This window comes from Dermacentor albipictus, chromosome 3 (assembly GCF_038994185.2).
Source record: "Dermacentor albipictus isolate Rhodes 1998 colony chromosome 3, USDA_Dalb.pri_finalv2, whole genome shotgun sequence".
Taxonomy (NCBI): domain Eukaryota; kingdom Metazoa; phylum Arthropoda; class Arachnida; order Ixodida; family Ixodidae; genus Dermacentor; species Dermacentor albipictus.
Window position 1 is genome coordinate 72,754,413 of NC_091823.1, and position 14,503 is coordinate 72,768,915.

Here is a 14,503-nt window from a genome sequence, read left to right on the forward strand (position 1 = left end):
TACGCCTTTTCACATAACAGCAACAATTGTAAAACATTTACAGTGGCGTTTCACTTCGTGAACGCGGGTAACACACAAGCTTATGGGTGCTATTCTCTTTCTGTGCATTGCGCTTAGAATGTTTTCAAGAGGTTTTGATTGTGTGCAAATGTGGCGGTTTCTTTTTTCAAGGCTTATGTTTCATTTTGTATTTTTATGCCTGTTTTTCGATTTTTTTTATAAAGTGTAAATAAAGTACCATTAGGAAAGACGGTATAAAGCACCGTTAGGAAATGCACAGTCTTTATTATTTCAATCAATCTGACAATATACTAATGAGACTATTTATTTTCTCCTTCTTCCTAGTCTGGAGTCTCCTCGGCACGCCAAGCCCTCGCTTTCTGCCGGACTTGTTCAGGTCGTTCTCGGCGCTTGGCGACGACTTCGAGGTGGGTCGACACGCGCTCGGTCTGCATGCCGCCACTTGCGTCGCTGCTCCGTCCTTCTCGCTCGCCATCTTGATCACTTGATGAACCCGGTACATTCATAGCGCACACAGCACCGAACCCTACATTCCTCCGCTCATTTTGGTAATCTGCCCCTTTTAGCCGGGAAATACTTTATTATGCAACCGCGGAATTTCCTTTGGCACGAGTGATCCAAAAGCACTACTAAAGTCTATAGTCCATTTAATTACTTAAACTAAATAATTTTAGAACCAACAGAGACAGACGAGTGACACTAATACAAGAACAGGAGCCCGTCGTCTAGGGAGTTCGTAACTGCTTTCAGACGTACGAAATCTGACGTTCTTAATTTATGCAGCTGAATTCCGGTCAATAGCACACGGAATACTGAAACGGAACACTCGTTAAAAGTGCAGCTGTCCTGCCCTTAGACGAGGGTACCGTCGGGCGTGCAGGAAACGAGTCTTTATCAAGCCGCGACCTCGCTCGATTATAAAGTTAGTCTAATTCGCATTATATTGCTTGGTTAATAACAAGCTCGAGTAGGATATATGATGGCCCCAAACACAAATGCCAACACCACCTAGAGCGATGCAAATACTATGAGCACGCGTTATGAACAAAAGATTTTCGTGGCGCCAAACGACGGGGAAAATGTGGCGGTACGCATTCCTCTCGGCTTCCATTGCATATGGCTGCTAATGAGCATAATTCGCGCGGCTCGTCGCAGCAAAAATTATGGCGGAAAATCTAAGCAATGGCGGCCCAGCGCAACTTCACGCATCGTCAAAATGACGATTACGAAACAGCCCTTCCTGTGACGCTCCTCACGAGATATTCCTTCAGCCAATCATCAAGCTGGCATGGCGCATATCTTGGATCGCCACCACATATTCGCGCAATTGCAGATGCGTTGCACTGGCTTCTGCATGCTACCGCTCACATTCTTTTTGACGCGCTAACGTCGCAATATGTCTGCCAAGGACCACAAAAATGTATTAGTCCATAAGATTTGCAGCTCCACGTCACGTTTCGTCATCTTGATGAAAACGCAAAATGACATTTCGCAAAACTTCCGTTTCCCGGCACAAATTTTAAGGCACGTGAGCTCTCCACAGCCAATCAGAGAGTAAACATGGCGGATAATGGCGGCCGTGCAGCCGTCATGCGAGTCCAGGGGCCGAATCTTATAACGGTTCGGAATACGAACCGTTCGCTTCGCCACTTACGTCACTTGATGTGCCACTCCCAAGCCGGCGGTGCAAGAAGGGGAGGACGCGACCAATAGATGAGAGGGTGCCACCTCTGAAGTGTACGTCACTATATGACGAGCTAATCGAGGAATTGCAGAATGTTTCTGCTTGCTAAACAAATGTAAAATATAAATTAAATATTATACGCCAAGTTTTCAAGTATAAACTTGTGGTGCCGGGCGTTTACGCAAAGCAGAAGTAATTTATTAATGTCATTCTTTTTCATTCTCAGCCCACACGCGGTATCGTAAGCGTAAATGAGTTGGCCACGGAGTGGGCAGAGCGCAGCGCTATGTCGTCTGCTACCAGGAGCTCGCACGATGCATGCAACAGGAACGCACTACCAGCACTTCTCAAATAGATAGCGCGACAAAACCGTGAACTGGTTCTTAGGGACACCTTTACAAGCCGACTATATCAATTTTTCTTCATTTTTCGCCCTTCGTCATCGGCTCGGACATGACTCGCTCGCCGCCGCGCTGCCGCTATCCCGGCGATCTGCCCCACGGCGCGTCGCGTGATAGAAGCAATGGAACTTAAATCGAACCTTACGGTATACGGGCCCTGCATTTCCTGCACGAAGTCAAATCGCAGAGTGTGGTGCTGATGGTGCGCGCTGTGCCGTGAAATTGAGAAACAAAGTATGGCACTCCCGAAATAGAGAAAAAATGGCAGCCAAATAAGAGAGCTCTACAATACATTCCCGTCCTGACTGTATAGTTTTATCAGCCGAACGAAGGAAGTGCTGAACCAGCCTAGGTTGAACCCTTCTGACTGCTGAACGGCGATCTGCGAGCTATTCATTCTGGCGATAGCACTGGGAATTCGATCTCACCATGCAAATATCTCCTTGGCATTGACTTTGAAGCTGAGGTCACGGGAAAGCTGACCCAGCCGTTCAACGGGCCAACACAGTAATTGAGAGAGCAACTTTGTGGACAATGTCGGCAGCAGAGATCTAGGGAATTCCGACGAATGCTTCGCGTCCGACTGAGCTCTGGGAGCTTCAGGCCGGTAACAATGAACCCGAGCGCGCAATATTCCTTCCTCTGCGTGGAATGGCCACTCGTATGCTTGTACCCGAGTCTCCTCCATTTGATAGCGTAGCCTGCAAAAGGTCTACTTAGAAAGCCAGCAAGGGCGGTGCAACTCATTATCCGTCACTTCTTTGAAAGCGTATCGCATTTCCAGCCGTGGTCGACACCGAAAGAGCAACGCCAAGCAGACGACGAAGACAAGTAATAGCCTCCGAAGCAACCAACGCACGCGCGCGCAAACGCCCGCGTGTCTCCGGGGACGCGCGACCGGCGCGCGCGGCCAGGGTCACAAGCCAACAGCCAAGCCACAGCGACGGAACCCAAAGCGGGCTACCCCTTCGCCGGTTCCTACGACCGGTTCGCTTTGAAGATGATTGACAGATGCGTGACGTATTCGAAAATTGCGATACCGCCCCGCTGCCTCTGACTACCTGTGACGTAATCAAAATTTTGGCCAATCAGGTGAGGCCAAAGGAACGGTTCCCCAACCGAACCGTTATAAGATTCGGCCCCAAAATAGCGCCCTAGGTTGAGGCAACGCTCATGAGAGCCCCCGTAGACACTAGCGCCACATTTCCCTCTAGGGTATTTATTTAGAAACTCTATGGTCCCGACCGCCAGCAGCAAAGCAGCCGAACGCTGCACTTGAAATTTATCGAGCATGAACAAGCACCAGCACGAGAGCGAGGTTGCGGAGAAGTTTGACGTCACTGGGTGTACTGCCGTCGTGAGCGCGCGAAGCGCGATTTCAGCGCCGGCCCCGCAGCCACTCCGGCCGCCTTCACCGTGGTCCATTTTAATCTGTCCGCGACTGTACACGCCTATTTTGTTAGGATGTAAAGTGTCTCTTGGCGTTTCGGAGCTCTATGACAAAGAACAAAAAAACATACCCGCGTTAACAATTATTATTATCATTATAATTATTATTATTTTTTTTGCAAGACCCTGACAACCAGCTACGGTTGGTGAACCGGGCTCGGACGGCGGCAGCAGCTATGGCTACCTGGACTGAGGAGGCCACCCACCTTTGGGCTCAAGAAGCCTGGTCTAGCAATAAAGTTTATTTCTCTCTCTCTCTCTTGCGGTGAATCGTGCAGTATTCATTGAAGTTGTCATGGCCATAAACGTTTTGTTGACTAGACACGCAGTTACTTCATTCTCTACATTATTTGCGTACAGTTCTGAACCCAAAATGAAAGGTTTTACCTTGCGCTAAAATGGCAGCCATGCTAAGCAGCTGCCTTCCTTGGCCAAAGGCATCGAACCGACGACAACTCGTGCTTAGCACGAGAAGGCCATTGTTCAATGAGGCCACTGTTGAGGGGTCGCTGCGCAAAGCAAAAACAAAACAATATTTAAATAAAGTTATGAAAAAAAATTAGGAAGTAAAGAAAATTAACTCTATATACTACCGACCATACCAACGCGAAGGAAGCAGGTGGAGAGATCAGATGCACCAATCTTTGGTAAATGAAGTTTTCAACAAGGAGTCGAAATATATTGAAAAGTGTTATTTGTGATTAGGTGCTTCATAGAATAATCTTGTCATTATATTTTTTGCGGTTATGAAATCTTCATGCATGTGATTCTCTCGTCCCAAATCTTTCGCGATGTCTTTTGCGCCGAGTCATTCAGAGTAGAGGAAGAACGGCTTTCTATTAACTGAGCTCTTCGTTCTCCGCCTCTCTATTACGTTGGCAACAAAGACAGGATGCTAGCGTTTTGGGACACCTAGTACCTCCAGAAAAAGCACAAGTGGCGCAAGTGGAGTGGCTTTGCGATTTCGCTGCTCAGCTACAGGTCGAGGGTTGGATCACAGCCGCGGCAGTCGCACTTCGATAACGGCCGAAATGCAAAAACGCTCGTGTGCTTGGTCTTAGATGCGCGTGAAAGAACCCCAGGTGGTCAAAATTAGCCCGTTAGTGCCCCTGCTACGGCATGTCTCAAAATAAGATCGCGTCGTTCGGGCACGCAATTGAAGCTATAGAATTTCATTTTTTTTTTGTTCCAAGAGAAACGATGCGGCAGGAGCAGACGACTGCGCGTACAGACAACTCGACACACGTCGCGGCGCGCGCTCGCGAGTTGCAAGTCATGCTCGCTGCCGGAGCCCAACGCGAATGCGAAGGCGGCCACGGAACCTGTATGGCGGAACCGCGAAGATTCCGTCCACGGGTTATAATATCCATAAAACTACGACGACAGCGCTAACGCCATTCCATGTCCAAGAACACAGTGGAAGCATGTAGAAGCTTCTAGAACATTTCGAGGTCGGCAGCTGTACGCAGGCTGCAACTCTTTTTTTTTTATTCCTTTGTTTTTACCATCGCCTTCGCGCCGATCACGGTGATAACAGCGGCACGGCGGCTAGCGAGCCGGTGACGTAGTTCGCCATTAGACCAATGAGAGAAGAAAAGAAATTGCCCGGGCGTATCAACGCATGCGCCGAAGAGCTTGGCATCGTTGTCGTCGTGGGCATGTAGCGAGCATCCCGGGGCTTGGGCCGCCATTTTGAACTTTCCGTCTGCTTCGGCGTGCGTCGTGTCTGCTGCCTTTTGCGTCGCACCATACCTCGAGCTCATTCTCGTCTTAATTACGCGCTAACAGTGGCAGCGCTTGTCGAAGTTGCACGCTGCGCATGTTCCCGCCTTCAGCCGACTCTGGAAGCACTGGCTTCATGCCCCGGGGCCTGAAAAACGTGAGGCACGCCTCGAGAGACTTGTTGCCCGACCCGCCTGCCGTCTCCGCCTCGGCAATTCCTGGCCCCGCTTTCGAGCTCCCGGAGTGTGACTGCCAGCCGGCATAACTACGTTACTAAACGCCGACGACACTCCGGTCGAGCGGGCGCAGCGTATACAAGTCGCAAGTCGTTCCTGCCGAGTACTCGTTCTTTTGTTTGTGCGCATTCCCACCCTCCCGACGGCGCCTGGACTATTGAACTCTGGACGAACTCTGAGCGTGGCCACTAACCCCAGGACCTGCGCGGCAACCCCTCGTCACGTCGAGCGTCGTCTCTACGAGCTTCGCATCGAGCGTCCTAAACGCTCAAAAGGCCTGTGTGTGCACTTTGTGCATTTTTTTTCTAGATGGTCTAGCTGGCGAGGGTGGCGCACGCCTTAGAGAAGTTAACTGTTCAGTTGCACTAGCTAGCGCTCACTAGGGTTGTATAGCTGCACTAAAAGATTCCTTAAATTTAGTGTTGTTGCTTATCTGTAAGCCCGAGGTTTCGTGGGCATGGCTTGCGGCCACATGGGTCTTCTCCGTGCCGGAATCGAAGAGGACGGGCCACGTGCTGCGGGGTGGCGGCGTATAGCTTCAGGTTTTAGCTGACACACAGGCTTAGCTCACACTGCGCAGGCAACAGCTGACAGCCGTCCTCTTACGACTGCGTCAGGGACATGGACCCATCCGAATGCCCTTGCGACCCGACCCCACTATTTCGTGACGGAGATAGCCCGCGCGCGTCAGTGCTATCGAGCGAAATGTGGTATGACGGAAGCAAACGGCATTTGGAAATTACCTCGCCAGCTATTAGGCACTAACCCGCTCTACGCAGCGCCTCGACGCCGGACGTCGCCTGCTGTTTTCGTCGGAGCTGGGCCGGGCAGCAGCTACAGTAAGCGGCCTGTTTCGTTGCCGTTGTTGCTGTTCGTTTTTCGGTGTGTGCTTACTGTCCTCGCTATTTTCCAGAGCATCACTTGTACCACGCGCGGCCTACTGTGTTCCCTCGTCGGTGTGGCCTTGTGGCTCTGCACCGGGTAAATACCGCGTACAGATGAATAGTAGTACTACATCTGCGTTCTCGAGTGCTTAAAAAAAGCCTTGTTGTTGTTTCAGGATCCCGAGGTCCGCTTTCGAGATTGCGGACCATGAGTCCGAAGGATATCCAGTGTGCTGCTCCACGTCTGCCATCCTCCCAACGTCCTCCACCGGAGATGGCCTTGAGCACCTCTTACCGTGGCTGACCGCCTTGGCTTCGTTGCATTTCCACGTCCATGGCGTCCTGCTACGGGGGACTTCGTTTGCTACTACTGGTAGATATCGCTTGAACACAATTCGTAATATCGCTGTTTCTTATTATTATTATTATTATTATTATTATTATTATTCATTGTAATTATGGTTGTTAGTGCTTTTCCCAATACTGCTGCTCTTGACTCGGAGCACAGCAGGTAGGACTACTTCAGGCACAAACGCCCTTAGTAGGAGCTGCAACGTGTGGCCGCTTTGCCAGTTGCTCGCATGTCGTAGGTGATACTGAACGCCATAGCGCATAAAAAATAAATTACGCCGCTCCGATGCGCTGTTCAAATCCATGTAACCGAATATTTCTGTACTGTTTGCGTTGACGGCAATTGGTGACAATTTTTCATGTCGTATGCACTCTAGCGTCGAGTTAGTGATATGTTGCCTTGCGTACACGACTAGTTTGTCTACGTAGTACACCGGACATACAGCGATGCGGGATTTGCTTGTGCACCATTGTTCATAGCTGGGGAGAAGGGTCGACACTATCATTGCCTCACCCGGCGAGTGATAGAAGTGGTAAACTCTAAATAAATTATGGGGCTTTACGTGCCAAACCAATAATATTGTGTGGCACTTTCCCAGAGCGAGGTATTCGGCCGAGAAGCGGGAGATTCCACACTGCGCACACTGTAATTAGCTCTCAGATGACCGCGGCGTGTTACTGACACATGTTAGAACAGTCGAGACCGGTGACTGCTTCGAACATGAATGGTTTATTGAAGTAGCTCGCGGCAAGGAGCCTTTCTCGTATTCGTGTTCGAGTACTTTGAAGAAGATATTTCACAGGCTCCCGCCTTCCAACTTACATGAGATAGGCTTCGACGGGATGTTTTAGGCACCCTTCAAAGATGTTGTTCGCAGATGTTCCGAGAAATATTTGTTGCCTTTCTGAATTAGACAAGCCCTTGTGATTTCGTCGCGACCAGGGTAACGTCTTTCAATTTGGCACATTTTCCAATATGCTCTTCGATCCGGTCTTAACACCAGTACAGTGGCACCGAGATATTCGCGATGCCATCACATCCACCAAGCTTTTACGAGTTCGCATCTGCTTCGCCGTGTTTCTTCAACGTCTCCGTTGTATAGCCTTGTCTGTCCACGTTGAAGCTGTTGGAGTCCGCCTATGTTGGCAGGTATCAGTGGCATGGGATCATTAGGTTCGCCATGTACGTATGTTAAGTCAATTGTTGAGCGCTCCATCAGCTTCTGCTACAATTGTGCGTGGCTGCTCCACTGTAGTTGTACTTGAGATTATTTTTCGCATGTCTTTAGGCTTCGTGTGAGGCACTCTAAAAATCTTCCCACAACCCCACAGGGCGCACTCAGCTATTGTTTTCCATTGGTGGGTACTGCAGTAATCCTTCGCTCATTCGTACCCAACAGCTTCAAGCATTTCCTTCTCGGCCTTAGTAAAGGTACTGGCATTAAGCGAACAGATTACGGCAGGTATACCCCGTCGTGCGGTGAATTGCCAGAAAGCTTGAAAAAGTATTTTCATTGCATTTTCCTTGTTGATTTAAAAGTTCATGCTTTAATTCCACTGCAGGTGGACTTGATCGCGGTCGTTTACTTCTATTTTACTCTGATTGAATTTCGGCTTCTTTAGTATTGACACTTTTTGGGGATCCCCATTGATTCAATGCTCTGAAACCTTTGTATATCTCTTGCTGGATTGTTTCCACAACTTCAACCTTGAGAACCATGATTGATCGATGTCATGCTTGATGAAATTGTTTTGGTCTTTTTTGAGGGCCTTGCAGTACCCAACCCCGTATTGTCTCGACTGCCATCAGTCTGCTTTCGATATTTTACTTTCTACCAGCGAAGAACTCCCAATAATTGAGCCCTTCAGCAGTCCTACGGCTTCTGTTGCAGTCGTCTCGGTTGTCATCCGCCACTTGTTGTTTTAGTGCCATTTCTCTCGTTGGAATTCTGATTTGTAGCAGGTAGACAACAGATATGACGTTGGCTTGTAGCCTTTCTATTACCACGGCTGATTTCTTTCCTCGCGTCGCTACAGTTAATTGGGCAACGTTAATTTGAATTTTTCGTCTCCTTCGAATGAACCAGTTGTCAGCCTTTCCTGTTATATCTTCGCTCCTATTTCTTTTACTAATCCAGCTGCACTAAATATCCGCTGGCGTTCGCTGTCTATTTATCGGCATTGTCTGCCACCTTATTCTCCCTCTATCCAAGCTACTGCTGTCTCTAAAACCGCAAAATTGTTTGCAATTTTCAGTTGCATGTAGAGTAGCCTTCGTTGCTTCCGCTTGCTATGTTCTGACCTGCTCTACCTTGCCGTACCGTTATGTTTACTTAACTAAAATGTTGTCCTTTGCACTGCTTGCATTTCCCTCTTCCTCTACAAATAGGTGGTGTTCTGGTCGGTTCCATCTGAAACATACTCTATTCCCGGTGAGAATGTTTTTTTTTTCTCATTGGAATGTTCCGACGACAGTCCTCAGTTACGTGGTTGTTCTGCTTCCAGAACAGGCAGCTTCTGTTTCTGAGCTATAAATGCTGTAATTCCGAAGCTGTATGCTATTTCTTGGCTTCGCAACTATCCTCTCCTATTAACGCTGTATCTTCCTGGGAAGATATTTGCTATCGCTGGAATGACTTAAGGCTGTCCAGCTTTTCCTTGCATTGTTTTCCTGCTGCTTTGCGCGCTAGCTTTCATGGCTAAGCTGTTTTTCATTGCTTCTTTTGACTTGAACTGCACTGATATCCCCGGTGGAATTGCTCTCTTCAACGCTGTCAACATCGACGCGAAACTGGCACTCGCATCGCTGAATGTGCATACCGACAATCTGTTGAACTGCTGTCCGTGCACTATCTTGCGTGGTTAATCAGTTTCTTGTACCAACCTCACTTTCTCTAGACTCAATAGCACTCATGCGCAGCTCCACTGATCGTTCATTTCCGAACGTTGTTCGTAGTATTTCGATTGGTTCATCAGAACTTTCATATCCAGAAAAAGCAATGAAGCCCTTCTATAGCATACGCTGCCTTTCCGGTTAAATGTGCTAATAAACTTTTGTCCCTTGCTCATGTTGGGTATGAGGTGAACTGCTCACTCGTATTGAGCCCAGAAACGATTCCACTCCAGGGCCCTACCGCTAAGCTTTGTCATTTCCAGATTTGGTAGCTTATGTATTTCTCTTGCGTCTTGTTCTGAACTTAGTGATGCCACCTGCGTTGTTCTATTGTTCAAATCCAACTGTATGGCCTCTCGAATTCTGAACTCTATTGTAGGCAAGATCGTCGTTGTTTTCATGTCATACTCTATCATTCAACTACTGCTTCGGCAGTATTTTCTGTTACAAATTCCTCCATTTGTTCGTTGGCGCAGTTGAGGCTTTCGCTTTTTCTCTTGCATTGGGCGCAACTTTTGTCTGGTAATTGCATTGATAAGCTTCGTGATCTAGGGCGTAGCACTTTGCTTTTCTTCGTACATATATGCTTCGCTCATTTCTAGTCGAGTAACAATGGCGTCTTGCTTCTCGGTGAGTTGTTCCGATGCTTATATATGGTCTTCTCTTCGGTCTCGTTGCGCGATCCGCTGCTCCACCTCCGTTTCTTTTTTCTGCTTCTTTGCAGGTTGACCTTTCTTATGGGCGGAGAGGTAGTAGGCTGGTTCACAGCGCCATTGTTGAAAACCATAGACCGATGACTGCTTCGAATGTGAGCGGTTTATTAAAGTAGCACGTGCTCGCGACAAGGAGCCGCTCTCTTGCTCAGTCTTCGAGTGCTTCGATGATATCTTACAATAGGTTTCCATACTGTGGCCCATAGCTTCAGCGGGGTATCTGCCAAGAAATGAGTGGTGCAATGGCACATGCCCAGAACGGGTCACTGCCGAAGAAGCAGCCTGTACAATTAAAATAAGACACGAACAAATGCAAGCCTGCTTAAGATGTCGCATTGTGTAGCGTGGTTAATTACGCGAGAGAACGCGCACTCGCCTGTTTGCTTTCCGTCAAACACACCGGTATGAAAAGCTTCAAGAAAGCTTCGTTACGCAGAAATTCCAACGTGTTCGATGGCTCTGCATTTGTCTGCAATGGCACTGTTGTTGCGGTAGCACCAGACCCATATTGGCCGATTGCTGTTGCACAGCTTGTCGAACGCGAGCGACACTTTCTCGTCTTTTACGGATACTTTAGTCCCAACCCAAGCTTTGTGTTCTCGTGCTTTCCGTGCCGTCTTCCTCGATAAACCATATCCGTATTTTTCAATTTGTAACCTCATTGAAGTATCCTTCGTCGAGAATTCGGGAGCTTACATGTAACACGGCTTGCTTTGCTTTTCGTCTTACCTTGCATTAACCGCGGATGCGTTCACTAGTGACCACTTTCTCACGGAGCACGTCCCGATTGTGTAAGCCGAAGAGAGCTCGTGGGTCACTCCTGCCTCTTTGCGGCTGAGATGATGGAAGGTTCGGTGCTGCTACTCGCGCTTGCGTCTGTCGGGAATGGCTCGGCTGCTCTGCGCACGATTCCACGTAACCTGGCTTCCAGCTGTCAATAAACCCCGTAGCAATGGTATCTTCTACTTGCGTAGGCGTTTCCAATAGACGCCGTATGCCATAAACGATATAATTTGACAACCTATACTGACATTTTCTAGATGGTCTTATTTTGTTTCAATCATCCCATTCATACTAACCTAGTTTTCTCAAGCATAAAATTTTGTTGCAACATTGTTAACGAGTTTCTTTTATTCAACTAGCCTCTATTCCTACATGTCCTTAATATCGACGGCAGTTTCCTCAAGTTCCTTAGCGATCTACTCCAGCTCTAGTCCTGGATTGGTTTCAATGCACCTTCGCATAAGTAAGCTGAAGTACACAACCGTGTCCATTCCAAAGAACGGTCGTGGGAAGGCCAGCGCTACTAAAAAGGTACTGCTCGCGCTAACACGCGTACCACAACGTTTACCCACCTGCACAATGTAGGTGAGGGGTTGAGGGGTGAGGGGTCGCACCGTCAACCATGGCGTTGACGGTGCGACGTTTCAAGTTGCACTGTGTCGATATGTCCAGAGTGGTCGACACGTGTAGCCGTTAAGAGTCGTACCACTTAATCCGACGAAAGGTGTGGCAGGGAGCAGCATGTGGCGATGTGCTCCTGCGCAGCCAAAGTAGCATCGAACTGCACCGCTTGTTCTACGTGCGCCGGCAGATGCGGCGCGAACATTAGCTCCAGAACGTAGAACTGGTCAATTACGAGGCGAGTGCTGGTAGCACTGCCACGCCCTGGCCTTATTGAACAAGCAACTAAACCAGCGATCAACATGCATACACAGTGCAAATAAGTGCACAGCACGATGTTGGTTGAGTCGCTTGATAGTAAAACCAGCACCGTCCTATGCTGTTCTTTGCTCTGTATGCGCCTGGTTAACTGATTGAATTCTTCGTTCGGTATGCACCAACTCCCCCAGCACTTACTCTTACTGCATCCATGCCTTATTTTTGCATAATCTTGACCTGTGCTTTCGGTTGCAGCCCACGTGTAAGATGGATATCCAGTGCGCTGCTCCACGTTTGCCATCCTCCCAACGTCCCCCTCGGGAGATGGCCGAGAGCACCGCTCGTACCGTGACCGACCGTTGCCCTTCGCCGGCGTGGTCTCGCTGGCAGACGAGATTGCTGGTCGCCCTTCTTTGCTACGGGCAAGTACTACGCACAGACCACTCGTACTGCGGCTGTGTCCTCGAGTGGTCGAAAAATCAGCCTTATTGCTTCAGTTCGTTTCAGATTCGCCTTCCCTTTCGTTACATAAATTTGTTTGATCGCTTGGACAAGTATACCACGAAGGAAATAGAATGAGGAAAACCAGGGAATACAAGTGTTTGTCGGTACCTGAATAAATCCCTGTCCTCAATAGTTTGCATACGAGCAACAGCGCTAACATATTTTCACTAAAATAAAAGGAAATGTGAATTTTTATGCACTTCATCAAAATTCACTTGTCTTCATAAGCAAGCATGAAATGCATTTACTATGTAGTAATTATAATTCACCACATCACGTGACTAAACAAAGCTTAACGTTCTCTCAGCAATTACTTACTTACTTATTGATTCAGTTACCTCACAGGCTTCCGAAGCAGTACTGCGTGAGGGGAGGATGCAGGGAATTGGCAAAAAGAATACTAAGAAAGTATACATCGTTGGCGAGTAAACATGAAAGAACAAGTCTCTAACAATGTTAACGCAATACAAAACATTTTTAGGCGAAGAAAACCCCACTAATCGTTTGTTGCGTAAACTTGTATAGCACAGGAAAAACACCTGGCATCTAAAAAGCACGAAAAACTTTGCACTACCTAAGCGTATGGGAAAAATAAGGATTGGTAGCTTGCTGAAATGTCTCGAGGAGTTTGCTTGCTCAATTTCAGTTTTAATATTACAACCATTCCCGACGACGGGGTTCAAGTCAAGGCTGTCTGCCGTAATGTGTCGTTGGTTTTCAAGTTTTTTGTAGATCTCTTAACCTCAGTAATAATATGTCGCCAGTACGCACGTGTGTGGTTGGATTTGTAAAGATCTCTGGAATCCCTAGTGGTCTGTTCTTCGGCAACTTTGAAGCGAAAGGAAATGCTTTATTTCGTCGTTCGCCTTTTAGTTTTAGTACTAGAAGTTGAGCCCCACATAACAATACATACTGCATCTGTGATCGTATCGAAGATGGGCTTGACCTGCATCTAAGTGGCATTTGGTCTCGTTCTTCCGAAAGCACCTATTCTACCAGATCGCTTCGTGTTTAAATTGCCAACGTAGTCATTCCAACGTAGTCATGACCATTCAATAATAGTATACTGTTCGTCCACTCTATATGATCAGTGCCGCTAGACCTAAAGGGTTTACTCCCGTGCTTCGAAACATGAAAAATAAATGCTCACGTTGCTTTGCTTTATGTGCTTCAATTCAATTGAAGCTCGTTCACGTCTGGCAACTTTGACAACTCCCTTAACCACCTGTTTGATTTTTTTCTGTGAAGTCGGCACTAGACAAAACAATTCATGTCATCCACGTACAAAACCTTTTTTCTATTGGCGGAATGGCAGAGATATTATTTACCTATAAAGGAAATATAAAAGCTGCCCAAAAATACCCTTGTGATACACATTTAGTCATTCACGTTAGCTTGGATATAGTTGCACCCGTGAAACACATTGCTACAATTTTGGTGATAGCGGGTGGGGGCTTAATTATAAGCTAATTCTGTAAGAAAACACCCTGAAGAGTGCTTAGTATTTGACTTCATCAAAGGAACCGTCTTAGGTCCACAAATATTCATGCTGCATTCAACTACCGTTCCACATTTTATCATGGCTTCCTTTGTTTGCAACATTGGTAGCTCAGATAACTTGTCCTGCTCAAAACTCCACTGGTGTCGCGAGACCACTTTCATGCTTTTTCAAGAAACCGATAAATCTTTGTGCAAAACTTCTTGGGATCTTCTAGTGGAAATGCTCAGTACGGACACTGTCTTTTCAGGATCCCGACGTCTGCGTTCGATTGGAGCCCATAAGTTCTCCAGTGGGCTGCTCCTCGTCTGAAATGCTCCCAACGTCCCCTTCGGTAGATGGCCTATAGCACCGCTCGTACTCTGGCCGACCGTGTTTTGTTAAATTACGTTCCCTCACCCATGGCGTCCTGCTGGCAGTCGGAACCTTGCTCCTCGCCCGCCACTACTGGTGGGTATCGCGTACTGACGTCTCGTACTTCGGCT

General features: G+C 47.8%; 1 protein-coding gene across 2 annotated transcripts in view; it reads left to right on the plus strand.

The window, feature by feature from the left end:
* The first annotated feature begins 4,760 nt into the window (after window positions 1–4,760).
* Window positions 4,761–14,503, plus strand: part of LOC135900691 (uncharacterized) — a 28,768-nt gene continuing 19,025 nt past the window's right edge. For both annotated transcript variants that reach the window (XR_011512763.1, XM_070535589.1), the window contains exons 1-5: window positions 4,761–6,352; window positions 6,427–6,494; window positions 6,574–6,770; window positions 12,272–12,438; window positions 14,269–14,468. The gene's annotated coding sequence lies outside the window, so the exon portion shown is untranslated. The remainder of the gene's footprint in view (window positions 6,353–6,426; window positions 6,495–6,573; window positions 6,771–12,271; window positions 12,439–14,268; window positions 14,469–14,503) is intronic.